General features: G+C 55.1%; 1 protein-coding gene across 3 annotated transcripts in view; it reads left to right on the top strand.

The window, feature by feature from the left end:
- Positions 1–11: 11 nt before the first annotated feature.
- The window catches only part of CTBP2 (C-terminal binding protein 2), a 159719-nt gene continuing 143743 nt past the window's right edge, over positions 12–15987 (top strand). For 2 of the 3 annotated variants that reach the window (XM_049646613.1, XM_049646612.1), the window contains exons 1-2: positions 12–273; positions 588–800. The gene's annotated coding sequence lies outside the window, so the exon portion shown is untranslated. Of the gene's footprint in view, positions 274–587; positions 1267–15987 lie in introns of all 3 variants that reach the window. The other variant, XM_049646611.1, reaches the window with a different exon arrangement.

Genomic DNA, 15987 nt, shown 5'->3' with positions numbered 1-15987 from the left:
AAAAAAAAAAAAAAAAAAAAAAAAAAAAAAAAAAAAAAAGAGCGAGGAGTGAGCGAGCGGCGACCCTCACCTCGCCTCCCGCCTCGCTCCTGCGCAGCCGGCGGGCACCGGGAGACGCGGCCGGCGCCGCTTCTTTCCCTTTCCCTTTCTCTCCGTTTTCCTCCTCCTTCCCGGGAGGAGAAAACAAATAAAGAAGAGCAAATAGCCGGGAGGCGCTCGGCATCCAGGACGCTCCCTCCCCCGATCCAAGTTGGAATTAGCATCCTCTTGGGGGTGAGCGCGGCGCGGGGCGAGCGCGGGCCGGGGACCCCCAGCGCAGCCCCCTCCCGGCGAGCGGGCGCGGGGCTGGGACTGGGGTGGGGAGCATCGGGAGCCGGGTGGGCGGAGGAAGGGGGTGGGGTGGGTGGGGAAGTAGGAAGAGGCTCGGCGGCGAGGGGAGGAGGAGGAAGGGAAGGGGAGGGGTAGGGTGGGGAGGGGAGGGGAGAGACAGGGAAGGGAGGGGAGGGAAGGGCGGGAGGGGGAGGGGCGGGGAGCTGGAGAGATTAAGTTTTTGTGTGTGTGTCCCTGTGTGCGTGTGTCATTTTAAGGTGGCCCGGGAGCGGCCCAGAGAAGCCGGCGGCGGCCCGAGGAGCGAGGGACCGAGCCGGGAGCCATGCCGCGCTGAGGGGGGGGGCCGCACAGCCGCCGCCACCGCCACCGCCGCCGGGTGGGGTGGGAGGGGCGGGAGCCGCCGCCACCGCCGCCGCCGCCGCCTCCCGGGTGGGCGCCCTTCGCCGTGGACGCCGGCGGCCCGGGACGAGGTAAGCGGGGCCCCGGGGGAGGGCTGGGACCGCTGCCGCCCCCGCCTCACCTGCGGCCGCGGGCTGGGGGCGCCGCGCCCGCGCCTCACTGCGCCACTGGGGGGTGGGGGGGAGGAGGAGGAGGAGGGCGAAGGACACGGAGCCGGCATCCGAGGACATCTTTGGTCTGCGCCCCCGTGTCCCCGCTCGGCGCCCGGGGGTGGGAGCCGGCCTGGAGGTCGCTGCCTGCCGCCCCCCGCCGCCGATCGCGCCCGCCGGCTGCCGTTTGCGCCAGGATTTTTGTTGTTGTGATGAGAGTTGATGAATGCGAAGTAGGCGGTCACCTTCCTTCCCATCAGGATTGGAAAAAAAAAAGAAAAAAGAAATCCCGAGCGCGGCGGCGTCCGGAGGGCAGCGGCGGCGGCGGCGGCGGCGGCGTCTCGGCGACGGTTTCCTAGGCGCCCCCGGCTCCTGCTCCCCGAGGCCGGTGGGTGCGCGCGCGGGGGCCGCCCGCGACCCAGGCCGAGCGCGCGGCGCGCCGCGGGGACAATACGGCCGGATCCCCCGGGACCGGGAGTCCGAGCGCGCGGGGCCTTACGCTTTGCGGGGCGGGGGCGGGCGGTAGAGCGGGGGTCCGCGGGGAAACCGGGGCGCGCGCGCGGCTCGGGGCCCCCAGGGGAGCGGCCCCTGCTGGCCGGGGATCCCGCGCGGCGCCCCGGGAGCGCAAGTGAAAGAAGGGAAAGGAGGCGAAGTGGAACCCTTTTGTTTTGCCGGCCCCGCATTGTTGGCTCCTCCGGGCAGCCGGGCCACATCTGCCGCCGCCGCCGCCGCCGCCGCCGCCACCACTGCCGCGCCGGGCTCGGCCCGCCAAAGTCGCAGCGGGGCGGGGGCTCGGGGCTGGCCGGGCGGCGGGCGCGGGCGGGGGCCGAGCGGGCCGGGCATTTCCTCTGCCCGTCCGCGCTCCCGCGGGCACCACTTCCTCCTCGCCCGCCGCCGTCGCCGCCGCCGCCTGCTGCGAGCCCGGTCCACCCGCCTCCCCCTCCCGGGCTGCACTTTTCGGGTGGGGCGAACCAAAAGGAAAAAGTTTCGCAGGAGGGGCTGGCGAGGGCGCGCCCCGGGCGGCGGGGACCGGGTGCTGCGCAGCGACTGCCGGGCCGCCGCGGTCGCCTCTTCCTCCTCGTCCTCGGCGGCGCAGGACTGACCCGCGCGGCCGAGGGGAAGCGCCTTTCTTTCTCTCCCTCCCGCTCTGCCCAGCGCTCCGGGGCAAGTTGGGCAGAGGCGCGCAGGAGCCGGGGCGGGCCTGGGCCTTTCTCCAGCGGGAGGCCGGGTGGCGTAGCTGGTTGCCCGCAGCCCACGCAGCGTCCTGGTGCTCGGAGGCCGCGGGCCCCGGAGCTCGGCTCGGTCACCGCCGGCCGCGGCGAGACGCACACGCGCGCACACACACCCTCCGGTGGCTCGGCCGCGGCGGATGGTCACGGACACGGAGTGTGCGTGTGCGCGCGAGTGTGTGGGGGCCCCCCCCCTCCCGACCCCGAGTACTTTTTCCGGAGGCAGCCCCAAGCGGCAGTTGGCTCCAGGGGTCCCCATGTTTAGTATTTTGCAGGGGAAAGGAGGAATTTTTCGTAGAAATCCCCGCTCGCTCTGCGTCCTTGGGGTGGAGGCTGCTGGCAGTGGCCTACGTCGTCATGCCGGGCTCACTTGCCCTCTCCAGGGTAAACAGATCTTTCTGGATTTTTTCCCACCTTTTTTCTTTAAAGATTGGAGATCAGGTTAAGTTCTTAGAGAGTCAGATGTGAGTGGCTTGAAGGGTAGACAAGAGAATTGTATTCTATAAATATGCATTGGGAATTTAAAATGCTAAGTGCCTTATTTGCAATTCTGTTGGATATTCTAGAGACTGGTATATTTTTATCTGACATGGATAATTTGGAGGGGACGTATATTTTGGTTAGTTTACAAAGTGATTCTGCCTCCCGACTTTGGCGAAATATATTAAACTCTTACTACTCTTTCAAAGAAGATTCTCTACTAAGTGCTTGGGTTCAAAGACAAGTTTAAAAATTACCTCGTGTTCAGTACCTAAGACTGCTGTTCTTTCTGCCTCTAGGGCTCCCAAAGTAGAACTAGTTAGTTTTCGTGTACTTCGGAGAATTCCTGTTTTGAAAAATTTTTTTTAAATAAATCCTTTACATTTTGAAGTAATGGTACTTGAAAGGATCTCGTTTCTATAATCATTTGATTTCAAAGAGTACTTCTTACAGCAATTATAAAGTGATATTCAAAATGAAATTTAAACACTTTAAGTCAGAGCGGCTTTAATATGGAAACATTTTTTTTTTTTTTTTTTTTTTTTTTTTTAAAGTAACGGGGGACTATGTCCTAGAGTTGAAACACCAAAAATCCTTTTGTCTGCCATCAGATTCCTGAACTGCTGTGACACTCTCCTGTAAAAAAACAACAACAACAACAAAAAACAAACAACAACAACAACAGAAAACCCTGGTGCCCTTTTTATTGCCCCCAAAAGAAAAGTTAATGAGGTGGTAGGTTTCAGGCAAAAAAGCAGGCCCTCTTTCTTGCAAAATATGCTTACAGTTGCCATTGAAGTTGTATGTTAGCCGTGAATGCACTTGCCTTTAATGAAGCCAGTTTAATCGTTCACACTTGATCAAGTATAACAGGACCAAACAAAGGAAATAAGCCAGCATATTTCTGTAGAGCGTTGAGGGGTTTAGTGTAAGTGTTGATGTCGGGTCACCCCCTCCCCCCACTCTGCCCCCAGTACGAGGGAGTGAGGGTTGAAGGCAAAGGGAATTTATGGCACTGATTGGTTTTCTGTGCCCCCGGGGTAGGGGACCCCAGTTTGTCCCTGTAGAAAGCAGTTATTAGAGGGAATTTTAAAATCTTGGCCTTGGAGCTTGTTTTGAACCTGACAAGGTGTTTTTTTGTTTAATCCCGTTTCCTGTTTGGGAAGATACAGCTAAGGGGGAGTACGTGGTCTCCCTCGTTTCTAAGTGTACCTTAATAAGGCTGAGTGGAGGGTGGGTGGCTGTGTAGTTGAGCTCCAAGCCCTGTGTTATTTACGACTTCACTTGGGATCTTTTGAAATTGGCCCTTGAATGGATGTTTTCCTGGGGGAGGGGCAGGGTGAATTACCTTTTCTCAACGGTGATTTTTAAAAAATACCTCTTTGTCCCTAAAATGTATTTCTTTGCTAGGCACAAGTTGCAACTTATGTCTGGGACTTAGTCATCAACTCAAGGAAGAAATATCTGCCAAGTGTCTTCTTCAGGTTGAGAAAGTTAAAAAGTCCGGCTGCTTAAAAACACTGCGCTCGTTGTAAAAATACACCAGTGACATACTTTGTGAGATATTTTGGCCTTTTAAGACTCAGGGCACACCTGTTCCTGTCCCTGCAGAGTTTGCTTTCCTTGGCATTGTTAATCTGGTCGTGTACACAAGATGAAACAGGAAAACTTGGCTATCTGTATAATTATTAACCAGCCAATCAGTTGCCCTTTCAGGGAATAATCAATAACTTTACTCTTGACTTTTCAAGCTCTGAAAAGAAACTATTTTTAAGTCTGAAAAGTGTTTTGAAGAGAGATGAAACCAACAGCCACCACCACAACAAACAAACAAAACTACAAAATCAACCTGCAACTCTTTCAGTGTCCTGAGTAGCCAGCTACAAGGTCACTAAATGATGAGTAAAGAAAATAGGTACCGAACAAGCAGTGCTCTGGGTTGGAAAAGGATATTGTTGCGAACTGTTTAAATACTAAAGCAAAGGGAGCTCCGCATGGCTCACACCATTTGAAATCCTTGAGATTCACTGATTAAAAACAAAAAGAGCCTGCATCTCGGGAACAGCCCCTCCTTGAGATCCAGCCCCCGAATGCCATTTGCTCACAGTCCTTTTCCGTCGCGAATCACCCCCCTTTGCATTTAATGCTTTTCCCTAAATGGAAAACAGTTAAAGAGTTTATAGCAACGGTGGAATGGCCACCCCAGTTGTCATTTTTTTGCCACTGTCATTTCAGTATAGAAGGACTGTCGTCATAATGTATGTGAGTGCCGCCTGGGTCCCTCTGAATAATCTTTGTGTCAGTGACAAGCAGTGGGCTAAGTGTCCCAAGTCCCTGGTACAGGCCACAAATGATAGATACAGGTATATATATTCATAAAATACACGATCAGAAAAGGAAATGTGTCTGTCGGGCAGGGCACGACCCAGGCGCTGTTTCCACTGTCTGGCTGATCGTTCCATTACAGAGGCTGGAACCCATTTCTGTAGTAATTGAAACGTGGGAGTGCAGTTTGACCCTTGGAAGAGCAGTACGAGTGTTTAACAGAAGTGACACCTTGTAGTGAAATCGGGGGGCCTTACTCCTTCAAGATCTTCCTGTGACGCTGAGGCATGCTCCTGTGGACTATGGTGACTTCTAGTAGGCACATGGAAATGCTGGAATGGATACGCTCCGAGGCTGTGCTGCCTGGGCAGATATCAGTTTTCTCCCTTACAGCTGGTGAGCATGTCCTAATTCACACCGCTGAAGTTAAAGCCACAGCACCCCGGGAACGGACGGAGGGTGCAAGCAAGGCTTCTCCCCACGTACAATCTTTGGAAGTTAATTTTTTTTTTTCAAGTCTGTGTTTGATGGAATATGTATCAAAGACGAATGAAAGGGGTGTGTGTGTGTGTGTGTGTGTGCGCGCGTGTGCGTGTGTGTGTTTTAAATCCTATCTCTGGATTTGGAAAATTATACTTAATAATTGCTAAAACCTTCAGAACCATGTTCAAGGTGTTCAGTGGTTTCTTTTGATCATGATTTAATGGATGGTGTCCAGAAGCCATCAATGTGACTCGAATGATACTCACAAATTAATGTTTGGGCAGAATCTGTAGTTTGCTTTTAGCTATCATTATTGATGTTTAAAGCCTGAGTTTATGGCTGCACTTGGGCATTCAGGACTTCCCCAGTGAAAAGAAGGACTTTGCACATTGTGCAAAAAAAGGGGGGGGGGATTCACAAATGAATACAGAATGTACAATAGGGAGAGAGCTAGGCCATTGTTCGTGTGGAATGTTGACCATGGAAGCCAAGGGGCACTTTGGGCCTTCATTCTTCCAACTGCCCGAGAATACAGAAACTTCAGGAGCGGCCAGCAGGATGGGAACCAGAGAGGCACAGTCATCTGTCTTTGCCTGGCATGGAAATCTGGGCCGCTGGTTTACTCCCTTTGCGGAGTTTTCTTAGAAGACGGTCTTTTCTGGACTGCTAGGGAACTTTGTGCTCTCTTCTCAGTGATCTTTGTGTGTGTGTGTCGAGATTGTAAAAGCAGATAGAAGCGTTCTTCAAAGCAGAGTGTGGAAAAACAAACTTTTTCTCCCTTGAGCGCAATTTTTGAGGCATCCTTTTCACCCCTTAACCAGAAATTGAGACATTGTAAGTGGCAGGAAGCTGTTGTGTTTATTTTTTTATTACTCCTCGCGCTGAAGTCGTTTTTACGCTATTTGTAGTGTTTGGAAAGTACAGCTAAAGTGAGTGAGTGTTGGGTCTGTGTGTTTGCCTGTACAGCTGCTGCCATTTCTGAGAACGCCCCTCTGTATTGTATCTTCCCTCCCCTTTCACAAAGGTCTCCTGCTTCCATGCGGGAGCTGGGGTTGCAGAAGGGAGCCAAATCTGTAGTTGAAATGGCAGGCATTATCCTGTGCCCTTTCTCTGTGTCCCCTCCCCCACGGGGAATCGGTGTAGACATTGACCACCACTGGGGGCTGATTCTGATTTTATCAAGGTATATACTTGGTTGGAAATTAGGGGCCAGCTGACCTTCCCATGTGTATCTTAGCCTGTCCCTCCTTGAGTGAATGGTTGACAGATGATCTACCTGAACTGTTTCGGTAACTGAATTTAACAGATGGTTGCCTCAAGTTGGCTTCATGTTCACCAAAATTCTGATACAACGGTTGGGTCCTTATTCATGGGGCAAGTGATGGCTTTTGACTTTATGGGGAACTGTGACTTCTATCCTAGATAGTAACAGAGCCATTATTTCTCCCGTTGGTGTTTAGAGGACGTTAATCCTCACTAGCTGCTGTTGTCTGAACTTGGTGGGCAGGTCTTTGGTGGTGGTTTTCTGGAGGTCCAGAGAAGTCTGGGGGTGGGGAGTGGAGGTGGGGGAGGGCAGTGCTTTTCATCCTTGTAGTTCTTAAAATCTTCCCCATTTGTAAAATGCAAAAACAAACAAAAAACCCAAACACACACACACACACACCCCTTCATGTTGTTGCTTTAACTCCCTTCAAAAGTGATCTATTGATCAGCAGAAATAGGCTTTTTGCAGTAACACAAATCCTTACTTATGACTTGAAAGACAACTGTTACTGGCCTGAAGATTGATTGGAGATGGTGGCAATATTTCTGTCCCTCATCCCAGCTTATGTTGTGGCAGGGACTTGGAAGGGACTTTTTACAAGACGTGGAACATAGATGGCGGGCCAGTGGGTCTTCCTGCAGCTTGGGGGCTAGCCAAGGGGTTGTAAACTCGCTGCTGTGCTCCAGCCGTGCCTGAAGTCTGGCCTCCAGCAATCTGTCCGAGCCCAGGACAAACAAAAACTTCATTATGGAGTCAAGGAATCCCAGGAAGTTTCTTTGGAAGGAACGCTAGACCAAGACCACAGAGGTCAACTCCTCTGGCCTAGTGGGATTTCCCCCCACCAAGTATGGCAATTTAAAAAGCCTACCTAATTGTTAAGGCCTAGCAAACAGCCAGTTGATTGGTGTTGATGACCCAAATCAACCTGGAAGTGGTAGTATTGTACCTGCCCCAGGATTGGGGGGGGGGGGGGGGAGGAAGAGCCAGTGAAGTTCCTTGGCTGCAGGGGGCGGGAGGCCAGGAAAGGGTTTGTGCACCTTTCCTGTTGAATGATCTCTGCCTGGGACTTTATTCTTTTGCTGATGGATGGCTTTAGTGGGGGAGGCCTAGAAGCACAGACACAGTTCAATCACAGTCAGTGTGCGTTCAGGTGGGCCTTGGGGGCGGGGTAGGGGTAGTGCCCACATGCTCATTTGGATGGTGGAGAGCCAAGTGAGCCAGCAGGGAGGGTTTTGGGGGGGGGGGTTCTTAACACCCTGGCCTGGAATGGTTGAGGGGACTGGGAGTGTTCTGCACGGTGGGGGTGGGGGGTGGGGAGGACAGCCTCCCTTGTTCACATGGGCTTGCTTTGCTGGGAGGGTTGGAGTCCTGGTGATGCTAGGGAAGCCTTGCTGCAGGAGCTGCCAGGCCCCGCGGGCTGCATGGGCCGAGCTTGGCTGACCACTGCGTGCAGTTTTGGGGATAGGTGGGGCAAAGCTTTCCAAGCACCGGAGACCAGGAGGGCAGCCTTCACCTGGGGGGTACTTGCCCTAGTGAACTGGGTGGGCTTGGGGAGGGATGCTGCATTTTCTTCCCGGTGGGGGTGACAAATATTGGTCAAGTTTTCTTCTGTGCCTTCTCCAGACGTGGAACTGTGGTCTGCACCGCTGGTCGATTGCGCCATCCGCCCATCAGGGACTGGATAGAGCGGGAGGCCCAGCGTGGATGCCAAGTGGGAAGGACGTGTCTCTCCAGGAGCACTCAGGGACGTACCTTCTCTTTCTCAGCGCTTTCTGGTTATGGGCTAGAAGTCACTCCAGGAGGGCAATGAATAAAGTGCGTTTTGCTGCACAGATATCAATATGCACATATAAGTGCCTACAAGTAAAATCTCAGAATGTTTTTGATCTTAAAAACATTTCACAGTCATTAATCTTCACGACGCTCCTGCGGGCTAGGTAAACAGAACCATTCCTATTTTACGCGACGAAGGAACAGTGACTCGCCTCCCCCAACTCGTAAAGAGGCCGGCGTCGGTCTCTCGCCGTAGCGCGCGGGTTTGGGGGCCCCGGGAACCCCGACGATCCGTCCAGACTGACCGCCGGGCGACTTCCGGTCTCCTGCTTGACCTTCGGAGGCCGGGAGGGCGAAGCGGGGCCCCGGCCAAGGCCGGCCGCCGAACCTGGCCGCGCTCTACCTGGAGGGGGCGGGGCCTGGCCGCGCCTCCCCGCGGGCGCGCGGACGGCCGGGGTGCCCTGTCCTGCCGGCGTCTGCGGGTCCGGGGTGCCAGGACCTCCAGACCTGGGGCCCGCGGGCCTGCGGACTCCCGGCGGGGGGCACCTGAGGCTCCGCCCCCCGCCGGCCCGCCTACGCGTCGGTCCCTCCCCTCCCCCTCGGGGGGCTCGCATACCTGTCCTCTCCCCGCCCCCCCCCCCTGACGCCCCCCGACGCCCCCCCCCCCCGGCCGGGGGCTTTTCCCTTTGAAATGGCCCCCGTTTCCCCCTGGGGGGAAAGAGACCCGGGGGGGCTAGAAATGGCCCCCCCCCCCCCCCCCCCCCCCCCGGGTGCCCACTTCCTCCTTCCTCCCCCCAGCTCCCCGGCCATTGTGCGGGGCTCGACCCCGGGCGGCGGGGGTCCGGCACACCCGCCGGGTTGGCCGCGCCCCTCCAGGTCCCGGGGCTGGACGGCGAGAGAGCCTCGAGACCCCGCGGGACCCGGAGGGGGGGCCCGAACCCGCGCCCGAGGCCCGGAGCTGAACCAGAAACCTCGCCGGACCCCGTGCCGGAGCCACCCACCCCCCAGTGATCGCGGATGGAGCAGACGGTAAACGGCCGCATCCTCACGACGTGGCCGGCTCGGCCTCCCGTCCCCAGGGCGGTGCGGGGGCCGCCGCCTCCCTTGCCCCCGTCCACAGCCTGGGTGTTCTCGGGCTAGCGACGGCGCGGTCGTGGGTGCGCCTGGAAGCTGCGAGGGCTCCCCGGGCCTTCCTCACCGTCCACCTCCAGAACCGGCGACCTCACGCCGATTCAGTCCCCGCGGCTCTTCCCCAACGCGGGCGGCCTGGCGGGCCGGCGAGCGCAGAGCCGGGACCATCGGGGGCTTTGCCGCCTTGCGCCCGTCTTCTCCTTGGCGGAGGAATTTCTGTGTGTTTTTCTCTCGCTGTCGTTGCGGGCTTCATTTGATTCTCAGATCCACCCAGGCCTTTTAAGTAGTACTCGTGCTTTGGTTAAGGTAACAGAATAACTACCATTTTTTGAGCAATTACTTAGTATCTTTGCCAGCCCCTCCCTTGGTCTATGTTGCACTTGGTTTTCACGGCGAGGTCGGGTGGTGGCCCAGGAAGCGCTGGGGTGATTTGCCCATCCCCCCCTACCCCAAGTAGCAGAGCTGGGATTTGAACCAGTCCGTTGGCAGTGGGGTTCGAGCCGGATTCCCTGGCAGAGGAGGAACCCTTCCTACCGTTTGAGCCTCACGGGTCACCCTGAGAGCAGAGGGGAGGTGAACATTCCAGGCTTACCCCCAAAATGTGGCATGTTCTCCCCGGGATTCAAATGGCTTCTCAGAAACCATCCTCTTTCTCCAGGGTTGACTTCCAGATCACATGGGGCTATGGAAAATCTGGCTTGTTTTCATTTCCGTCTTTGATCACTGATCTTTTGTTAGGATCTCACGATCTAATGCCAAGGAGGAATTTCTAGATGGTTTCCTGGACCAGGCCTGTTTTAAATTCCCTACACTCCTGTGGGTTAATGAACAGCATGGCTCCTGTTGAGAAGCCTCAGGCAGGCCCCAGCAGACAGGGGCTCCCGTCGGATGCAAGGGGAGAGGTCCGTCCCTCTGGATCACAGACTCTCTGCCCAGGCGGAGGACAGACCTGCCGAAGGGACCTCAAGAGCCAGGCACAGTTCTGTTGCTCTAGCCACGTTCTTTCAGTTACCCTCATACCCTCTTCGAGGTAGCGGTGATGGTGGTCGTTGTCTTACCAGTGAAGAAACAGAGGGTCGGGAAGGTTAAGTAACTAAGGCAACCGGAAGTTTAGTTAGTTCCCATGAGACTTTAAGGTTTTGATTGGGATTCGGGTACAGTTGGGGATGGCTTTGCCTCGCTAGCCAAATTAGACCCCTTCTGTGCTCTTGACCTCATTTTCCCCTTTGCTTCCATGTGAGTGTCTGATGTAACCACCCTCTCCCCCTCCAACACACACACACACACACACACACACACAGGGATTATGTGGGTAGCTTTCACAGTGCTCAGGGTTTGTGTGTGTGTGTGTGTGTGTGTGTGTGTGTGTGTGGTAAAATTGGATTTGGTGGCCAGGTATCACTTTATCAGACTCAAATTTCCAAGTTTGTGGTCGAGGGTAGTGATCTTAGTTTTTTTTTTTTTTAAGACCGCCCCCCCTTCTTCCTGGTGTGTGCCCCTTTCTAAGGGAGGGGCTGGAGGTGGGTGGGATGCCCCCTTCCCTCACTCTGGCTGCTGCTCTCTTCACCACGATTCATTATGCACTCCTTACAATAGGAGTTGATTCCTATGTTCGACACGGGGGAATCTGGGAAAAGAGACCGGGAATGTGGGGAGGATTTCACCTAATTGGAATGGGCTGTTTGCACCATTCCTGTAAAAACCGGCCAGAAACTTGATTCTGCTGGGTAAACCTCCTTTGGGTTGCTGCCCTGCGTTTGTGTTGGCCTTAGAAAGGAATTTGAATTCATCCTCCTGAACAAAAGGAGCAGCTTTCTTTTCAGAGAGTCGATCAGAGAATTGAAAGGGAAAGGCACAAGGCTGGGTGTGTCCCGAGATCTGGAGAGGAGCCTGCTTGGGTGATTAACTCACCTGAAAGGCACCCAGAGCAGGTGACGCGAGAGCCCTGACCTTGGCTTCCTTTAGGGAAAGGTCCCCACGAGGTGGAGATTTTCCTGAAAAACAGGCTTTCCTTTACTTACAAGATTCCCTTCCTGCCCTGCAGTGCTGCTGTTCCTTTCGTGAACACGTGTGTGCTTGGGAGTTCCCTGATGTCTTTGCTGGTGCCCCAAGGCCGCAGTGGGGCGTGCGGGTGGTCGGGGGGCTCGGCGTACATACACCCCCGCTCATTCGGCCTTTGGATGGCTGAGGGACGGGGGAAGGGGAGAGGGGTGAGCCCCGGTGTGCTGGCTCAGCTCCAGCTTAGGTAATGGTCTGTATTCTCTCTCTCTGAAGTCCCCGGTGTGGTTTGCAAACTGCAGATCTCCATCGTGCTCCCCCGCCTGCAGAAGACTGGTGCGTGGTAGGCTCCTGTGGGGCAGGAGAAGAGAGAAGCTTCCTCCCGGCCCACGCTGCCTGGAGAGTGGAAGGGGCTGGGTCTTAAGGCATCTGTGCGCAGACACGCGGGGACGGCCCTCGGATTTGTCAGCCTTTGCTTGCAAGGTTTTTGATGGGAGCCGGGGGTCGCAGGTGGCCTCAGAACCGGCCTTTGGATCTGTGGTGTAGAAGGTCTGTGTCCCCTGTCCTGTTCTGCCAGGGATCCCTGGCTCTGCAGAAAGGCCCCTCCAGCAGGACACGAGGGCGATCAGATGAGTGCCCCCCCCCCCCCCCGCCTGCCCGTATTGGTGCCCTGGTGAGCACACCCCGAGTTTCTGAGACCCGATTTTTCTCTGCCTTGGCCTCTTCGCAGACTTCTGTTTATTGTTCTGTTCCTCCAAGATGCTCATTGCTCCTCAGTCAGGGCTGCGGATTTTTATTTTTTTTAAACACACATCCTTTCTTCTCATATCTCCACTAAGCCTGGGATTAAGAATGTGGCTTCAACTGACAAAAGCCAGGAGATTTCAGAGTTAAAGTTGGAATTCTATCTGTAATGATGTCTTCCTGAGTATTTAAGGAGGACTTTGAACCATGGGTAATTTTTTTTTCCCTTCCTAAACTGGCCAGATGTGCTCCAAGTGGTGGGCAGAGAAAGCAGTTCCACAGGATGTGAGTTTTCTTTGTGATAATTGTGAGCTTTGCCTTATTTGAGGCCCCTGTGTCCCGGGGGCACGGAGGGAGAGGCTTGTGACTGGCCCTTGTTTGGGTCATGTTCTTTGTGTGTCGCACAGGCCTGAGATCTTCGAGGTCCCCCGCAACCCCTACCCCAGCTCAGCAAAACCACTTGAAATGCACTTTGCAAGTATAACTCTAGTTCTTGAAAATGTTTCTCCCCAAGGGAGATTAAAAAGTTGGGTTTTGTTTTGGTTTTTGTAATTCCTTTCATCATGTGGGGCCGGGGGTGTGCAGGCGGGCGAGGGGGGGGGGCGGTGGGTGGGCGGGCGGTGACTAGCCTCCTCTGGGTTAGTGGGGAAAGGGTTGGGCCAGTGCAGGGACCACTTTTTGGCCCTTCCCCATGGCTGGGAGTTTCACATCCTGGTGATTATTGGGCACGGCTCCAGGGTCGGATCCAAAAGCTTTGCTCTGGGCCATCCCAGCAGCCCACTTTGGAGCACTGGGTGACCTGTGTTCTCTGTGTGTTGCCTTTGGCGAGGGAGAGGAGAGGTCCCACGGAGAGACTGTGAATGTCTTCCTTCCCAGACTGACGAGGGGCCCAAGGAAGGCCGCCCTTGGCCTCACAGACCTTGCGAGAGGCAACCAGATAGATTCCTGCTCACAGATGGAGAAGAGGCATCGGACCGGACAGACTGTTCGAGAAAAGTGTGGCAAAGGAAGTTGGAAAAGTTGCTGGACTGCATTTGGGATTTACCGAGGCCTTGGAGAGGGCTTCCGTTTCTGAATCTAAAATTCGGGTAAGAATTACAAAGTGCTTAGAACAGGCCTGACACATTGTAGGCATTTATACAAAATAAGTAGACAGATCAGCCACTTTTGCTCCCAGCGGGCATGTCCGCATTGGAACAGGTTTCCTTGTGCGTCCCTCACACCATCTGTGTGGAGATCAGAGAATCTTGACCTCGGCAGTGGAAAGAGGGGTTCCCCTCGGGTGTTGGGGGACAGGAAGAGAAGGCTCCCTGGGCCTTGATTGCTTTGGGCATGCAGGGCGAGGGATGGGGCCTGTTCGTCCCACGTGGTGAGCCGAGTCCTAAGGGAATGGGCCCGGTGTGAACGGGAGGTTTTTTACCCTTTGCACGAAAAGGACGGATGAATGTTAGGGAGGCTGGTGACGGGACCAGGTGAGATTGGAGTGAATAGTGTTCGAGGGTGGGAGATCCGAATCCTGGCGCCGTCGGGAAATCTAGGGAGTACGCAGTGCACAGAGCAGGGGAGGGTGGGTGGCGGCTGGTCAGGTTAGGGAGCAGCCCATCTGTGGGTTCCCGGGGCCAAAGGGATGACCCCAAAACCATTCAGATTGTCTTTAGACCTGAGTGTTATTCTGGATGCAGTCACTCTGGGAAATGCCCCGGGAAACACTTGCTTTCTACGTAAGAGCTAATTTCTCTTACCAGAGAAGGAGAAAAGAGTAGTGGTTGCGTGCTGCCTACCTCTGCCTGAGGACGGGCCACACGGGGGCCACCCGCTCCAGCTGCCCTGGACGGGTGGGGCCCACTGGAGAGGCCGCCCAGTGTTTCAGTTCATCACCACTGAACGCTCTGCACCCTCTCTGCTGAGTTAACAGCACCGCGCCAGTGACTTGCCTGGCCACATTCCCGGGGGAGTCTGTGTAGAAGAAGTTACTAGCACTTCACCTGCCCCTTCCCCGAAGGCATTTCTCTTCGCATGCTCCCATCTGAGCTCCAGGTCCTGAGCGGGCAGTGGAAGGGCTGGCGTCTCTCCCCGAGAATGGCTTGTTGGGTTTGCCTTTCCTGCACGTGGTGGACACTTGGTCAGTAGCTGCTCTGGGGACGGGCCCAGGTCCAGCTGGGTGGCCAGTTGGCTGCCTGTGTTCCCAGCCATCCCCCTGGAATTAGGATGGTTCTTGCTCGTCTCCTCCCAGGGCATTCATTCATTCGCTCAATGGGGACTGACTGGGTGCCCGCTAGAGCCAGGCACGCTGTGGGTGTGGACATGTCCTCCCTAGGCGGGGTTGCTGCTCTGAACTTCATGCTGGGCTACGGGCTCGACGGGGAGGGTCCCGTGAGTGTGAAGTGACGAGGGGGGGCCTGAGACGCTGTTTGGGACGATGTCCTTCCAGGGTCTGTCGAGGACACAGTTTGTTGCCTTCAGGGTGGGCTGGTCATTTTATGGACTAGCAGTTTCTTTGGGTTCAATTCACGCTATTAAAAAAATCGCACTTGGAAAGCAAGATGATCCTTGATGGGGCACCTGGGTGGCTCAGTAGGTTAAGCATCTGACTTCAGCTCGAGGCATGATCTCAAGATTTGTGGGTTCGAGCCCCATGTTGGGCTCTGAGCTGACAGCTTGGAGCCTAGAGCCTGCTTCAGATTCTCTCTCTCTCTCTCTCTCTCTCTCTCTCTCTCTCGTCCCTTCCCAGCTTGTGTTTTTTCTCTCTGTCTCTTTCTTTATCTCAAAAATAAATAAATAAACATTAAAAAAGAGAGCAAGCAAGATGATCCTTGAAAATGCCCTTGGGAGGCATCTGCTGCTAGAATGTGATGGCATCTCAGGGGTCAGGGACCAAAATGGCATATTTCCACATTTGCAAATCCTAGGGAGCGTGAACAGTAGTAAATAGAGGCTGATGCATGTGAGAAGCAGGAACAGTGCGGTACCTGGGGTTGTGTGGTGTTAAAGGACGAGGAACTACTTTCCCTTCTGCCTCTGCCCCTTTCAAGCTACCCACCAGGTGTTTTCCCACATCCGTCTGGAACGGAACTTTGGAATTGGTGGATTTCCAGGAACACGGAGAGGTCCTTCGAGCCCCGCACCCCTCGGCCCACCCCTCCCCCAGGCCCGCCCCAAGAGCGGAGCCCGGGCATTCCGAGCGTGTATGTAGCAGTAAGAAGCTGGCTGTGGGCTTGGTGGTTTTCACATGGGTGATTCTCGCGGTCCCCGGGGAGGGACTGTGCCCAGGTGGTTTGAGGGGGTGGCCTCTGGAGCAGGGCGGCTCTGGGGCACCCCTGGCCAGGAGTCAGTCTCCCGGAGCTCCGCCTGGCATCCGGTTGGAGAAGCTCCAGGCGGGGCCAGAACATCTGTATTTTTAGCAAACTTCTCCAGGTGGTTCTTAACGCAGCCAGCCCAGAACCTGCCAACTGCACACAAACCGTCTTTCTTGAAAAACAAACCACTCCCCAGCACACATCCCTACATTTGAATCTAGTTATTGAACATTTGGCATGACAAATGATGGAAAGATTTTAAATATCTTGAATAACCCCCTCCCCCTCGATCTGAATGAATAGATTTGAAAACGGAAATATGGATTTCTGCCCGACCTAGTCTCTCTCTCTCTCCCTTTCTCTCTCTCTCTTTTTTTTAATGGTTT

Source organism: Panthera uncia, chromosome D2, assembly GCF_023721935.1.
Source record: "Panthera uncia isolate 11264 chromosome D2, Puncia_PCG_1.0, whole genome shotgun sequence".
NCBI lineage: Eukaryota > Metazoa > Chordata > Mammalia > Carnivora > Felidae > Panthera > Panthera uncia.
This window is presented reverse-complemented; position numbering and strand designations above follow the sequence as displayed.